Source organism: Bombina bombina, chromosome 5 (assembly GCF_027579735.1).
Source record: "Bombina bombina isolate aBomBom1 chromosome 5, aBomBom1.pri, whole genome shotgun sequence".
Taxonomy (NCBI): domain Eukaryota; kingdom Metazoa; phylum Chordata; class Amphibia; order Anura; family Bombinatoridae; genus Bombina; species Bombina bombina.
The window spans coordinates 111,050,349-111,065,111 of NC_069503.1; the positions used below are offsets into that span (position 1 = coordinate 111,050,349).

Here is a 14,763-nt window from a genome sequence, read left to right on the forward strand (position 1 = left end):
ACTGTCCATGGCGACATCCTTCGTGAGACCGTCCTGGGAGATTGTGACCATGGACATGAGTCTGGCGGAATGGGGAGCTGTTTGTGGGCCCGGGATGGCACAAGGAAAATGGTCTCAGGTGGAGTCTCTCTCCTTCCGATCAATATCCTGGAACTCTGAAGGCATGGCTCCCTCTGGGGTCGTTCAACTTGGTTTTACTTACCTGTTTTACTTGTTTTAATGTATGCTCTTGATAAAGATGTGTAATATGTTGAAAAGCTTTGAGCAAATAAAACCTTTTATCCTTTGTTGAAAGATTGTCAAGATCTTGTTTTGATGTGCTGAGCTGGAATCTCCTTATTTATGGAGTAAGTTACTACATTTTTTTCAATTATACACTGGATACTTTTGTCATTTGGGTCTCTATTCATTTATAGTCCACTTTTGGATAAACCTGAAAATTCAGTATTTGACTCCAGGAACCTGTGGACTCTTGCCATCTGACGCTTCCCTTTCCACTGTAAAGATTCATCTTATGGAGTGAGTATACTGCACCCATATTAAGTTGCTTCAATATATGCATCAAGCCTTTTTTGTCTTCACTTATGTTACGGTTACCCTTAGTCTCGCTGAGAGATGGACCGCTTAGTAGCCTGGATCCCTATTGCTAAAGAGGGGAGAAGCTGCTTTCCATAGTATTCTATATGAGTCTCGCAAATATAGAATAATCTCCCTTAGCTGCAGTACAGCTAGGATACCCTTCTGCCCACAAAAACGAGTCAACGCTGCGATTGAGGGTCAAACAAGAACTCAGGACTGGGATGCCCAGCCTGCTTTTTATTAAGGTTACATGCACACAGGGCACTCCCAGGGGGAGAGGGGGGGAAGCACAAAATCCCCCATCACACATTTAGATAGAGAGCACTGTCCTTTGACAGGCCACAATAGGATTACAGTACTTAAGATAACAAGTTTACAAGTTCATCTTATCAATTAGCAGTCTGGCTCCAGAGGTGATTAGACAATAGTTTCTAAAAGCTGAAAAAAAAGAGTTAACTCTTTATGAAATGAAACTTGTTACAGTTTTCTTGGAGCCCTTCTTAGGCGCTGGCTTGCTGGTTCAGGCATTGCTGCTGGGAAATAAGCTCTTCACAACAAAATAACTAATGCTTCTGTAACATTGCTCCCTTTCTGTGGAACACTCTGGCAGACACGGTCTGACCCCTTTTCGGGGCAGACTAAGGCTGTCCAGACCGCTGGTTATGCGGGGCTGAGGTCGGTTTGTCTGGACAACCCGTCGGCGTTGCCATTCTGTTTCCCAGGTCTGTAAGTAATGGTGAAATTGAAGGTTTGCAACGATAAGCTCCAACGTAATAGCCTGCCGTTATCTCCAGAGACCCGGTTCAGCCACACCAACGGGTTATGGTCGGTGACCAGAGTGAACTCCTGACCATATAAATAGGGAGTCAATTTCTTTAATGCCCACACCAAAGCCAAACACTCCTTTTCGACCGCTGCATAGCTGACTTCGCGGGGCAGGAGCTTCCGGCTGATGTAGGCAACTGGATGCTCCCCTCCATCTTCGCCTACTTGGCTGAGGACGGCTCCCAGCCCGAACATGGAAGCATCGGTATGGACGATAAAACGTTTGTTAAGGGCTGGGGCCGCCAAGACAGGAGCGTTAATTAGAGCATTTTTGAGAGCCTGGAAAGCCGTTTCACAGTGGGGAGACCACAGGACCTGTCGAGGTAAGTTCTTCTTGGTCAAGTCAGTCAGGGGTTTGGCAAGTGTGCTGTAGTCTGGTACGAACCGTCTATAGTACCCTGCCGTGCCCAGGAAGGCTAGGACCTGAGTCTTAGTGATGGGGGTGGGCCAATTGGCGACAGCTTCTATTTTGGCCGGCTCTGGTCGCTGCTTTCCACACCCCACCCGGTGACCCAGGTACTGTACCTCGGCCATCCCAAAGTGGCATTTTTCTGGCTTCAGAGTCAGGCCAGCAGCCCGGATCTGATCCAGAACCATTCCCACATGAGCTAAGTGGTCCTCCCAGGACTCACTGTGGATCGCTATGTCGTCCAGGTAGGCGCAAGCAAAACTCTGGAAGCCATCCAGGAGCCTATCCACCAAGCGCTGGAATGTAGCTGGGGCATTCTTCATCCCAAACGGCATTACCCTAAACTGATATAAGCCGAATGGGGTGACGAATGCCGACTTGGGGATAGCCTCCGGGGCCAGGGGAATCTGCCAGTAACCTTTGCAGAGGTCAATAGTGGTCAGGTAATTTCCCCTGGCTATACGATCGAGTAGCTCGTCTACCCTGGGCATAGGGTAAGCGTCCGTCACGGTATTTTCATTGAGCCTCCGATAGTCTACGCAGAACCGGGTGGTCCCATCTTTCTTGGGCACCAAGACAACTGGGGAGGCCCAGGGACTATCGGAGGGCTCAATTACCCTGAGCTGGAGCATCTCATCGATCTCCTTCTTCATTCCTGTCCTAACTGCTTCGGGGATTCGGTACGGAGCCTGGCGCAAGGGAGCTTGTCCCGGAGTATCTACCTGGTGGGTGGTTAAAGTAGTGTACCCTGGCTTCGGGGAGAAGGTGAGGTGTTTGGACTGGAGGAGTTGGTTGAGCTGCTCCCTTTCAGTGGGGCTAAGTCGGTCCCCTATCTGAACCTGCGCCACTATACCTGTGGGGAGGCTCTTTTCTAATAGGTCTGGAATGGGTAAACTGTCGGGGTCTTCCTGAGGGGAACAACATACGGCCGTCACGTTCTCTGGTCGCTCAAAATATTCCTTGAGCATGTTTACATGGAATGTCTTTCTAAGATTGTTGTCGTGGCAGCTAGCTATCACATAAGTGGTGTCTCCCCTTTTCTCTACGATCTGGTAGGGACCCTGCCAGGACGCCTGCAATTTGTCTGTCTTCACCGGCTTAAGTACTAACACCTTTTGTCCTATGGTGAAGATTCTCTTTCGGGCCCCCCGATCGTACCATACTTTCTGTCTTCTCTGGGCCAACTGGAGATTAGCCCGCACGGATTTGGCTAATTGCTCCATTCGGTCCCTGAGTTCCAGCACGTATGGCACAATTGGGACACCGTCAGCCTCCATCTCTCCCTCCCAGTGCTCCCGGATCAGGTTTAGGGGTCCCCGTACCTTTCTTCCGTAGAGCAACTCGAAGGGAGAGAACCCTGTCATTTCCTGGGGCACCTCCCGATAAGCAAATAGGAGGTGCGGCAGGAAGCGTTCCCAGTCTCGGTATTCCTGAGTGAACGTCTTGAGCATTTGCTTGAGGGTCCCATTGAACCTCTCACACAGCCCGTTCGTCTGGGGGTGGTATGGGGAGCTTAGGAGGGACTTAATTTTGCAAACCTGCCAGAGTTGTTGGGTCAATTCAGCCGTAAATTGGGTGCCGCGGTCGGATAGGATTTCTTTTGGAAATCCTACCCGGGAGAACACCTGTACTAGTGCATTCGCTACCGTATCCGCTTGTATGTTGGATAGGGCGACAGCCTCTGGGTACCTGGTAGCGTAGTCCACTACGGTAAGAATGTATCGCTTACCGGAGGGACTAGGGGTAGCCAGTGGTCCCACTAGGTCAATAGCAACCCGGCTGAAGGGTTCCTCTACAATGGGCATATTTACTAGCTGGGCTTTAGGGTGATCGCCTCGCCTTCCTACTCGTTGACACACATCGCAGGTGTTACAGTAAGTTCTAACGTCAGCGTGCACCCCTGGCCAAAAGAACGTGTGAGTAATGCGGTGTAGGGTACGGGTAACGGCTAGGTGGCCTGCTAAGGGGATGTCGTGGCCTATTTTGAGGATTTCTTGACGGTATTTGTGGGGCACTACCAGCTGTCGCCTACGCTGTCCCCTTTTCTCTGTCCAGCGGTATAGTTTCCCTTTTTCCCATAAGAATGTTTCGTTATCTGCCCCGCCCCCTCCGGTCTCTGCTCGTTCCCGGTACTTTTGTAAGGTCGGGTCAGTCTTAGACTCTGCCTCGAAGGCATCTGGGGTGTCCCAGGGTATGGGGCCTAACCTGTCAGGCAAGGTCGGGGTAGGTCTTACCTGTGTCTCCCGCACTGGTGAGAGCTCTCGCTCCGTCCGGGCTTGGGCCCGTGTAGTCACTGGGTCCGCCTCGTTGTTGCATACTGGAGCATAGGCAGAAGTCATGGGGCCCAAATCGTTGCCCAGTAGTACTTCGGCAGGTAAATTATCCATTAGGCCCACGTTCACAGCCCCCTTTCCCGCTCCCCAATCAAGATGCACTTTAGCTGTTGGAATTTTGTACACATCCCCCCCGCCACTCTAACGGCCACAGTCTGTCTGGATCGCTTGTGCTCTGGCACCAAATGACTCTGTACCAGCGTGATAGTAGCCCCTGTGTCTCGCAATCCCTCGGTAGATCGCCCCTCGAGCCATACCCTCTGCCGATGGTGCTGGCGGTTATCTGAGGCAGCATATACAGGGTCTGCCTCGTGAAGCGGCCCCACATATCCCTCCATAGGGGCCTCTTGGTTAACACAGAGGGCCCGGGCCGGACGATAGGACCCAGAGGGGTAATTGTAATTCCTGGGTGTCTGGTGCGTATTAAGGGGGCAGCTAGCCATGAAATGCCCTGGTTGCTTGCATCGGTGGCAAGTCGGTCTGGGACGCTCAGAGCTGTTATTGGGTGGTCCTGAGTGTCGGACGGGCCCTGTGGGCACCAGGGCTCGGAATTCAGCACGAGGGGGTGCACGGTAAACCTCTCTGGGTTCGACCCGTGCTGGAGCTCGGTAGTTCATGGGTTCGTGAAGACGGGAGTCATAATGTTCATCGGCCAATTTGGCTGCTTCTTCTAAGGTAGAAGGCCGCCTGTCTCGCAGCCATTCCTTCCCTTGCTGTTCCATGCCATTATAAAAATGTTCTAAGAGAAACAATTGTAAAATTTCCTCCCCAGTCACCGCTTTACTTCCGCTCAGCCAGTGATTTGCCGCTCTCCGCATTCGGTGCGCCCATTCCATATGGGTATCGTTAGGCTTCTTTTCCGTGCCCCGAAACTGTCGGCGATACGTGTCCGGAGTTACAGCGTACCGTCGCAACAGTGTCTCCTTAACTAGCTCATACTGTGTCACTTCCTCAGCACCCAGAGTACGAAAGGCTTCCAGGGCTCGCCCGGATAGTTTCCCAGACAATATCGTGGGCCACTCTCTGTTGGGAATCTGGTGCAGGGCACATTGCCTTTCGAAGTCCGCCAAATATTCATCAATCCCTGTCTCGCTCTCTAGGAAGGGTCGAAATGCCGCATAGGGTATCTTGGGCCTCCCAGCATTTTCGACAGGGATGATTACCTGCGGGGCTTCAGCATTGCGGTGTGCGTTCGCTAGGTTGAGTTCGTGGGCTCGAGTCTCTCGTATATCCTCGTCCGCCTCCGCCATCAACTGCTGTACCAATTCCATGGAGGGGTTCGGCCCGTATAATGAGAGCCTTTCCCGAACAATCCTGGTTTTTTCGTCACTAATCGTGGTCGGTGTTTCCGCCATTGTGAAGCTCTGATCCAGTTCGGTCAATTCTGCGATCAGCTCTCTCCTCGGCCGGTTGCTGGCGTACCCCCCTCTGCTTTCAAGTAAATCCTTTAGGGTTGTACGCTTCAATTTTTCCGTTCTGTACCTCTCCTAGGAAATCCAGGAAAATCCCGCCGCTGCCGCCAAATGTTACGGTTACCCTTAGTCTCGCTGAGAGATGGACCGCTTAGTAGCCTGGATCCCTATTGCTAAAGAGGGGAGAAGCTGCTTTCCATAGTATTCTATATGAGTCTCGCAAATATAGAATAATCTCCCTTAGCTGCAGTACAGCTAGGATACCCTTCTGCCCACAAAAACGAGTCAACGCTGCGATTGAGGGTCAAACAAGAACTCAGGACTGGGATGCCCAGCCTGCTTTTTATTAAGGTTACATGCACACAGGGCACTCCCAGGGGGAGAGGGGGGGAAGCACAAAATCCCCCATCACACATTTAGATAGAGAGCACTGTCCTTTGACAGGCCACAATAGGATTACAGTACTTAAGATAACAAGTTTACAAGTTCATCTTATCAATTAGCAGTCTGGCTCCAGAGGTGATTAGACAATAGTTTCTAAAAGCTGAAAAAAAAGAGTTAACTCTTTATGAAATGAAACTTGTTACAGTTTTCTTGGAGCCCTTCTTAGGCGCTGGCTTGCTGGTTCAGGCATTGCTGCTGGGAAATAAGCTCTTCACAACAAAATAACTAATGCTTCTGTAACAACTTACTAGAGAAAATCATTCAATAGACCATCGCCATCTACTACTACTATCTATCTATCTATACACAGTCACAAGGGAGAGACTGCAAGAAGGCTGCGGTCTGACCTAAAGGAGAGTATCAGTTCTTAGTTCATTTGTACAGGATATTGTGTGTTTTTTTCCATCTTGCACCTCTGTATATTGTTTTCCTTTCTGTCTAGAATCAGGCCTGTCTTCAGGCATTTTGCTCCTCCATGGAGCTTAAACTTGGTCCTTAAGGTTCTGCAGAAGGTTCCGTTTGAGCCTATGCATTCTCTTGACACTAAAAATTCTGTCTTGGAAGGTTCTCTTCCTGTTGGCTATTGCATCGGTGCGCAGAGTATCTGAGCTGGCGGCCTTGCAACATGAGCCTCCTTACTTGGTTTTTCATGCGGATAAGGTTGTTCTTCGCACAGGCTTGGGGTTTCAGCCCAAGGTTGTGTCTAACCGTAACAGCAATCAGGAAATAGTCATTCCTTCTTTGTGTCCTAACCCTTCTTCTTCTAAGAAGAGGTTACTTCATAATCTGGATGTGGTTCGTGCCTTGAAGTTCTATCTTAAGGCTACAAAGGATTTCAGACAATCTTCATCTCTATTTGTGGTGTATTCAGGGAAGCGCAGGGGACAGAGGGCTTCTGCTACTTTGTCTTTTTGGCTGAGGAGCTTGATCTGCCTGGCCTAGGAGTCAGTTGGACATAAGCCTCCCCAGAGGATCACGGCTCACTCCACTAGAGTGGTGGTTTTGTCTTGGGCCTTCAAGAATGAGGCCTCTATGGAGCAGATTTGTAAGGCGGCTACTTGGTCCTCCTTACATACTTTTACAAAGTTTTACAAATTTGACGTTTTTGTTTCTGCAGAAGCTGTTTTTGGGAGAAAGGTTCTACAGGCTGTGGTGCCCTCAGATTAAGGGTCCGCCTTTTTACCCTCCCGGTTTCATTCAGTGTCCTCTAAAGCTTGGGTATATTTTTCCCAAAAGTAATGAATGAAGCCGTAGACTCTCCTCCCCTTTAGATGGAAAACATAAATTATGCTTACCTGATACTTTCATTTCCATCATGGAGGGGAGAATCCACTGCTCCCGCCCGTAAGTTTGGTGGGCAGACCTAAATTTTAATTTTTCTTCTGGCACCATTTATACCCTGATATTTCTCCTACTGTTCCTTGTTCCCTCGGCAGCATGACTGGGGGATGAGGGAAGTGGGGGAGGTATTTAAGCCTTTAGCTGGGGTGTCTTTGCCTCCTCCTGGTGGCCAGATTCTTAATTCCCAAAGTAATGGATGAAGCTGTGGACTCTCCCCCCCACAATGGAAGTTTAATTATCAGGTAAGCATAATTTATGTTGTTTTTCTTTATTCAATTTCTTTTTATGTAGACAAACATGTAAATAGTTCATATCCATCCTTCACTACAGGAAGCATCAGCATTATACCGCAAACTCCATTAGTTTTAGACACTGACTATTCACAAACATTGGGGATATCACAGCAGATATTTAAAGAAGATGGTGAATTGGCAGGAACTGGTCAGCAATCCTCATGTACAGAGAGTAATTTAGTCATCAAACAAGAGGACAACATTTATGCCTTATCTAGTGAAGTTAATATCCCAGAGGATAAACCACACACATTTACTGAGTTTACAAAACATATTAAAAAAGGGAAAAATCTACAGTCTAGCCAAATGATTCATGCAAAGGAGAAACCTTTTAAATCTACAGAATGTAAGAAAAGCTTTAGATGGAAGTCTCATCTACTAGAACACTACAAAATTCACACTGGGGAAAAGCCACACACATGTAGTGAGTGTGGAAAATGTTTTACACAAAGTAATCATCTGAAAACTCATAAAAAGATTCACACAGGAGAAAAGCCTTTCACATGTACAGAGTGTGGAAAAAGTTTTACACAAAAGAATAATCTGAAAACTCATGAAAGGATTCACACAGGGGTAAAGCCTTTCACATGTACAAAGTGTGGAAAAAGTTTTACAGAAAAGAGGACTCTGAAAACTCATGAAAGGATTCATACAGGGGAAAAGCCTTTCACATGTACAGAGTGTGGAAAAAGTTTTACACAAATACATTGTCTGAAAACTCATGAAAAGATTCATACAGGGGAAAAGCTTTTCATATGTACAGAGTGTGGAAAAAGTTTTACAAAAATGAGTGGTCTGAAAACTCATCAAAGGAGTCACACAGGGGAAAAGCCTTTCACATGTACAGAGTGTGGAAAAAGTTTTACACAAAAGGGTGATCTGAAAAAGCATGAATGGAGTCACACAGGAGAAAACTTTTTCACATGTACAGAGTGTGGAAAAAGTTTTATACAAAAAAGTCATCTGAAAAAGCATGAAAGGATTCACACAGGGGAAAAGCCTTTCACATGTACAGAGTGTGGAAAAAGTTTTACAGAAAAAAGTCTTCTGAAAAAGCATGAAATGATTCACACAGGGGAAAAACCGTTTGCATGTACAGAGTGTGGAATACGTTTTACACAAAAGAATGATCTGAAAAAGCATGAAAGAATTCACACAGGGGAAAAACCGTTTGCATGTACAGAGTGTGGAATAAGTTTTACACAAAATAGTAATCTGAAAAGGCATGAAAGAATTCACAAAGGGGAAAAGCCTTTCACTTGTACAGTGTGTGGAAAAAGTTTTACACAAAAGAGTCATCTGAAAACTCATGAAAGGAGTCACACTGGAGAAAAGCTGTTCGCATAAGAAACTTTTCACATGTTTAGAAACTAAGGTTGCCTTCTTTTGCCCAGCCGATTCCCTGACACTTTACTAATGGGTGTGGTCGGGGTGTGGCTTCACACAACCTTAATAAAATATATTTTACAATTTTTGTGGTCTGCCATTAAAGGATTGAGTGTTGTAATATATCTGGAACTGAAGAGGGAAGGGCGCACAGCAAGAAAGAGACCTCCTGGTGTAGTATGTCAAATGTATATGTCGCTATTTAGCAGAAAAATGCCAAATGGAAACTCATGTTTTTCCACCTCAACTCCTATGCGGTATGGATACAGCTCTGCGTGGTTCGTAACCACTGGAGAAGGCAATTCAATCCCCTTTTCCCTTGCAGCATACTTTCCCTTCCTTGGACTCTGTTCTCACCTCCCCAGCAGAAGATGAACTACTTCAAAAGGTGAATCTGTGAATCTATATTGTGGGGTCTGTAATAACTTTTGTGTGAAGAGATATGCACTATATACCTGCACACCACTGTGATTAAAAAAACAAGTGATTTTATTCAATTAAAAAGGCTCTCATGAGTACGTTTGTGCAATAATAAAAAACATGAATACTTTGACATAAAATTGGCCAAATATTAAAATTGTATATCACAATATGATGTGTTAGTCATCAGGTATAAATAGTAGTCTGGTGTTCAGCAAAAAAATTCCAAATGCCATTGGAGCAATGTGAAAAAGCGCCGTAGCACTTCTGTGTGAATTTCAGCTAGTAGGGGACGTTGTCTGATGCATTTTGTGACGCAATTGGTCGCTTCATCAGAGGTAGGGTACGCCCCCCCTAAGCCTCCTATTTATAGTACAATAGCGTCATGGCCCATCCCTGTCCCAAAAACTCCATCTTTGTTTTTGTGCAGGGTAAGTATGCTTGATATATAGAAAACTGCTTATCTAAGGGCATTCTCCTATAATCTGAAAATGAGCTTTGGTTCCCAATATTACGATTAATCCCTTCACTAGTTTTGCACCTTTATTTTGCATAATTTAGTAGTACTTATATGCTTTTATTATCCTTCTGGTTTAAAAACAGGCTTAAAAATGTCTAATTATTTATCTTATAAACCCGAACTATTATATTTTACATTAAAAGTGTACTTCACATAAAAGTATGATCCTTTTGTTATACATATTAATTGGATCTTCAACTCCACCTAATAGAATGTCAATATGTAGTACATAGTACATTCACTCTATGTGCATATATGCACACCTGTGTATACATATGTATTTGCAAATATCCATATGTACTCTAGAATTTTTACAAGTGCTTAATATTAATACTTCACACCTATACATACATACCTTAAAGGGACATTATACACTCATTTTTTCTTTGCATAAATGTTTTGTAGATGATCTATTTATATAGTCCATGAAGTTTTTTTAAAAAAAAAATGTTTAGTTTTGCTTATTTTTTAAATAACATTGCTCTGATTTTCAGACTCCTAACCAAGCCCCAAAGTTTTATGTGAATACCTTCAGCTACCTTCTCCAGCTTGCTCCTGTTTGTGTAAAGGGTCTTTTCATATGCAAAAGAAGGGGGAGGGGGGGAAAGTGTCTTATTTCCCACTTGCAGTGGGCTTTCCAGCTATCTTTTCAACAAAGCTAAACTGAGAGCTTCTAAGTAAGTTTTTAAACAGTTTCATACTGGATTTTTATATCGGTATCTGTGCATCTTATTCTTTATAGTAGTGTCTATTACATGCAGTTATATAAAAATGAGTGTATACTGTCCCTTTAAGTGTCCCTTCTGGGGTATTAATCCTTATAGTGGCCAAAAATGCACACTTTGTGAGTATATGCACACCTATCTGTATGTGCAGATTTTTCAGAATCCCTTCACACATATATGCCCATGTATATATATCTCCCCACTTTTAGGATCTTTTTATGTACAGAAAAATTACACACCCTTTATTGTTAATAATAATTATGTGGTGCAAGTGACTACATCCAATTATAAAAAAGCCAAATCTATGTCCTTATTCATACCCTGTGGACCCAACTTTTTTAGAGCATGGATCCAAAAGGTCTCATTTTTCCTAAGTTCTAGCAGCCTGCTACCACCTCTATGTCCCACCTGTACCTGCTCTATAGCTTTTATAAAAAACTGAGATGGGTCACTTTTGTGTGTGTTTTTAAAATGTCTTATCAATGGGGTTTCAAAATACCTTCCTCTATGTTCTTTATATGTTCTAAGCACCTAACTTTCAAAATCCTTTCGGTCCTTCCTATATACCCTAGCGGTGTCTGACATTTACACTCCAGCATATATACAACATAATCTGATTTACAATTGAGTTTCCCTTTTATGTTGTAAATCCAACCTTTCTCATCCTTATCAATAACTTTCTTTTGAATATTGTGTGTGACACACAATTCTTCCTAAAACATTTAAAGAAACTCTGTAATTGTGGTAACCCCATGTTCTTCTTAACCTTACTGGGTTCTCTAATTATAATAGGTGCCAGAATGTTCTTAATACATCTGTTTCTTTCATGTAATTGGCAAGAGTCCATGAGCTGGTGACGTATGGGATATACAATCCTACCAGGAGGGGCAAAGTTTCCCAAACCTCAAAATGCCTATAAATACACCGCTCCCCACACCCACAATTCAGTTTTACAAACTTTGCCTCCTATAGAGGTGGTGAAGTAAGTTTGTGCTAAGATTTCTATGTTGATATGCACTTCTCAGCATTGTTGAAGCCTGATGCCTCTCAGAATACAGCGAATGTCAGAGGGACGTGAAGGGAGTATAACTTATTGAATACGACGATTTCCCTAACGGGGGTCTATTTCATAGGTTCTCTGTTATCGGTCATAGAGATTCATCTCCTACCTCCCTTTTCAGATCGACGATATGCTCTCAATTTACCATTACCTCTACTGATACCTGTTTCAGTACTGGTTTGGCTATCTGCTATATGTGGATGGGTGTTTTTTGGCAAGTATGTTTTTTATTACTTAAGGCACCCCAGCTATGGTTTGGCACTTTATGCATTTATATAAAGTTCTAAATATATGTATTGTACTTATATTTGCATGAGTCAGGTTCATGTATTTCCTTCTGCAGACTGTCAGTTTCATATTTGGGGAAAATAAACATTTTTAAGAAAAAATTTTCTTACATGGGGTTTTAGTCTTTTTTTCAATTGACTACTTTCTTGCAAATTGCGGGCGGTATTAGGCCAGCGGTTGCGCCAAATGCTAGACTTTATTGCGTCATTCTTGGCGCGAAAAATACGTCTGACGCAACTTCATTTCCGGCATCATAGTTGACGCCAAAGCCTTACACACGGTTGTGTCATTAGTGACGCGAGTGTGTCATTTCCGGTTATTATTGGCGCCAAAAAAGTTTTCAGTTTCGTTGTGCGTCATACTTGGCGTCAAACTTTTTCATTATTTTAATACCCCATTGATGTTTTCCTCTTGCCTTTTTTCTCTATCAGAGGGCTATGCTATTTGCATTTTTTCCCATTCCTGGGAAAATCATATAAGGAAATTGATAATTTTGCTTTATATGTTGTTTTTTTCTTTTACATTTTGCAAGATGTCTCAATCTGATCCTGCCTCAGAAGTATCTGCTGGAACTTTGCTGCCTAACTTCAGTTCTACCAAAGCTAAGTGCATTTGTTGTAAGATTGTGGAAATTATTTCTCCGAATGTCATTTGTAATAGTTGTCATGATAAACTTTTATATGCAGATAGTGTGCCCATCAGTGATAGTACATTGCCAGTTGCAGTTCCTTCAACTTCTAATGTACATGATATACCTATGAATTTTAAAGAATTTGTTTCTGATTCTATCCAGAAGGCTTTGTCTGCATTTCCACCTTCTAATAAACGTAAAAGGTCTTTTAAAACTTCTCATTCAGTTGATTAAATTTCAAATGACCAACAACATAATAATTTATCCTCCTCTGATAAGGATCTATCTGATACAGAAGATCCTTCCTCAGACATTGACACTGACAAATCTACTTATTTATTTAAAATAGAGTATATGCGTTCTTTATTAAAAAAAAGTGTTAATTACTTTGGATATTGAAGTAGCCAGTCCTCTTGATTTTAAGTCTAATAAACGTTTAAATGCTGTTTTTAAACCTCCCGTGGTTTCTCCAGGGGTTTTTCCTATTCCTGAGGCTATTTCTGATATGATTTCTAAGGAATAGAATAAGCCAGGTACGTCTTTTATTCCTTCTTCAAGGTTTAAAAAATTGTATCCTTTACCAGCAAATTCTATAGAGTTTTAGGAAAAAATCCCCAAAGTTGATGGGGCTATTTCTACTCTTGCTAAACGTACCACTATTCCTATGGAAGATAGTACTTCCTTTAAGGATCCTTTAGATAGGAAGCTTGAATCTTATCTAAGGAAAGCCTATTTATATTCAGGTCATCTTCTCAGACCTGCAATTTCTTTGGCTGATGTTGCGGCTGCATCAACTTTCTGGTTGGAGAATTTAGCACAACAAGAATTGGATTTTGACATATCTAGCATTATTCGCTTACAGCAATATGCTAATTTTATTTGTGATGCCATTTTTTATATTATCAAAATTGACGTTAGATCCATGTTTTTAGCTATTTTAGCTAGAAGAGCTTTGTGGCTTAAATCTTGGAATGCTGATATGACATCTAATTCTAAATTACTATCTCTTTCTTTCCAAGGTAATAATTTATTTGGTTCTCAGTTGGATTCTATTATTTCAACTGTTACTGAGAGAAAGGGAGTTTTTCTGCCTCAGGATGAAAAAACCTTAGGGTAAATCTAAGGCTTCTAACCGTTTTCATTCCTTTCGTCAAAATAAGGAACAAAAACCCAATCCTTCCCCCACGGAATCTGTTTCCAATTGGAAGCTTTCCTCAAATTGGAATAAATCCAAGCCATTTAAGAAACCAAAGTCAGCCCCTAAGTCCGCATGAAGGTGCGGCCCTCATTCCAGCTCAGCTGGTAGGGGGCAGATTAAGGTTTTTCAAGGATATTTGGATAAATTCTGTCCAAAATCAATGGATTCAGAGCATTGTCTCTCAAGGGTATCGAATAGGATTCAGAGTAAGACCTCCTGTGAGAAGATTTTTTTCTCTCACGTATCCCAGCAAATCCAGTAACCGCTCAGGCTTTCCTGTAGTGTGTTTCATACCTGGAGTCTTCAGGGGTAATCATGCCAGTTCCTTTTCAGGAACAAGGTTTGGGGTTTTATTCAAATCTATTCATTGTCCTAAAGAAGGAAAATTTATTCAGACCAATTCTGGATCTGAAAATTTTGAATTGTTATGTAAGAGTACCAACTTTCAAGATGGTGACTATAAGGACTATTCTGCCTTTTGTTCAGTGAGGACATTATATGTCCACAATAGACTTGCAGGATGCATACCTTCATATTTATTCCGATTCATCCAGAACATTATCAGTTCCGGAGATTCTCTTTTCTAGACAAGCAATACCAATTTGTTGCTCTTCCATTTGGCCTAGCAACAGCTCCAAGAATCTTTTCAAAGGTTCGGTGCCCTACTCTCTGTAATCAGAGAACAGGGTATTGCGGTGTTTCCTTATTTGGACGATATCTTGGTACTAGCTCAGTCTTTACGTTCTGCAGAATCTCACATGAATCAACTAGTGTTGTTTCTTCGGAAACGTGGTTGGAGGATCAATTTACCAAAAAGTTTCTTGATTCCTAAGACAAGGGTCACCTTTTTAGGATTCCAGATAGAGACAGAGTCATGGACACTGAATCTAACAGACAAG

The 14,763-nt window shown here is 43.3% G+C and overlaps 1 pseudogene; it reads left to right on the forward strand.

Moving 5' to 3' along the window:
- The window catches only part of LOC128660037 (zinc finger protein 850-like), a 353,233-nt pseudogene that overhangs the window by 30,821 nt on the left and 307,649 nt on the right, over positions 1–14,763 (forward strand).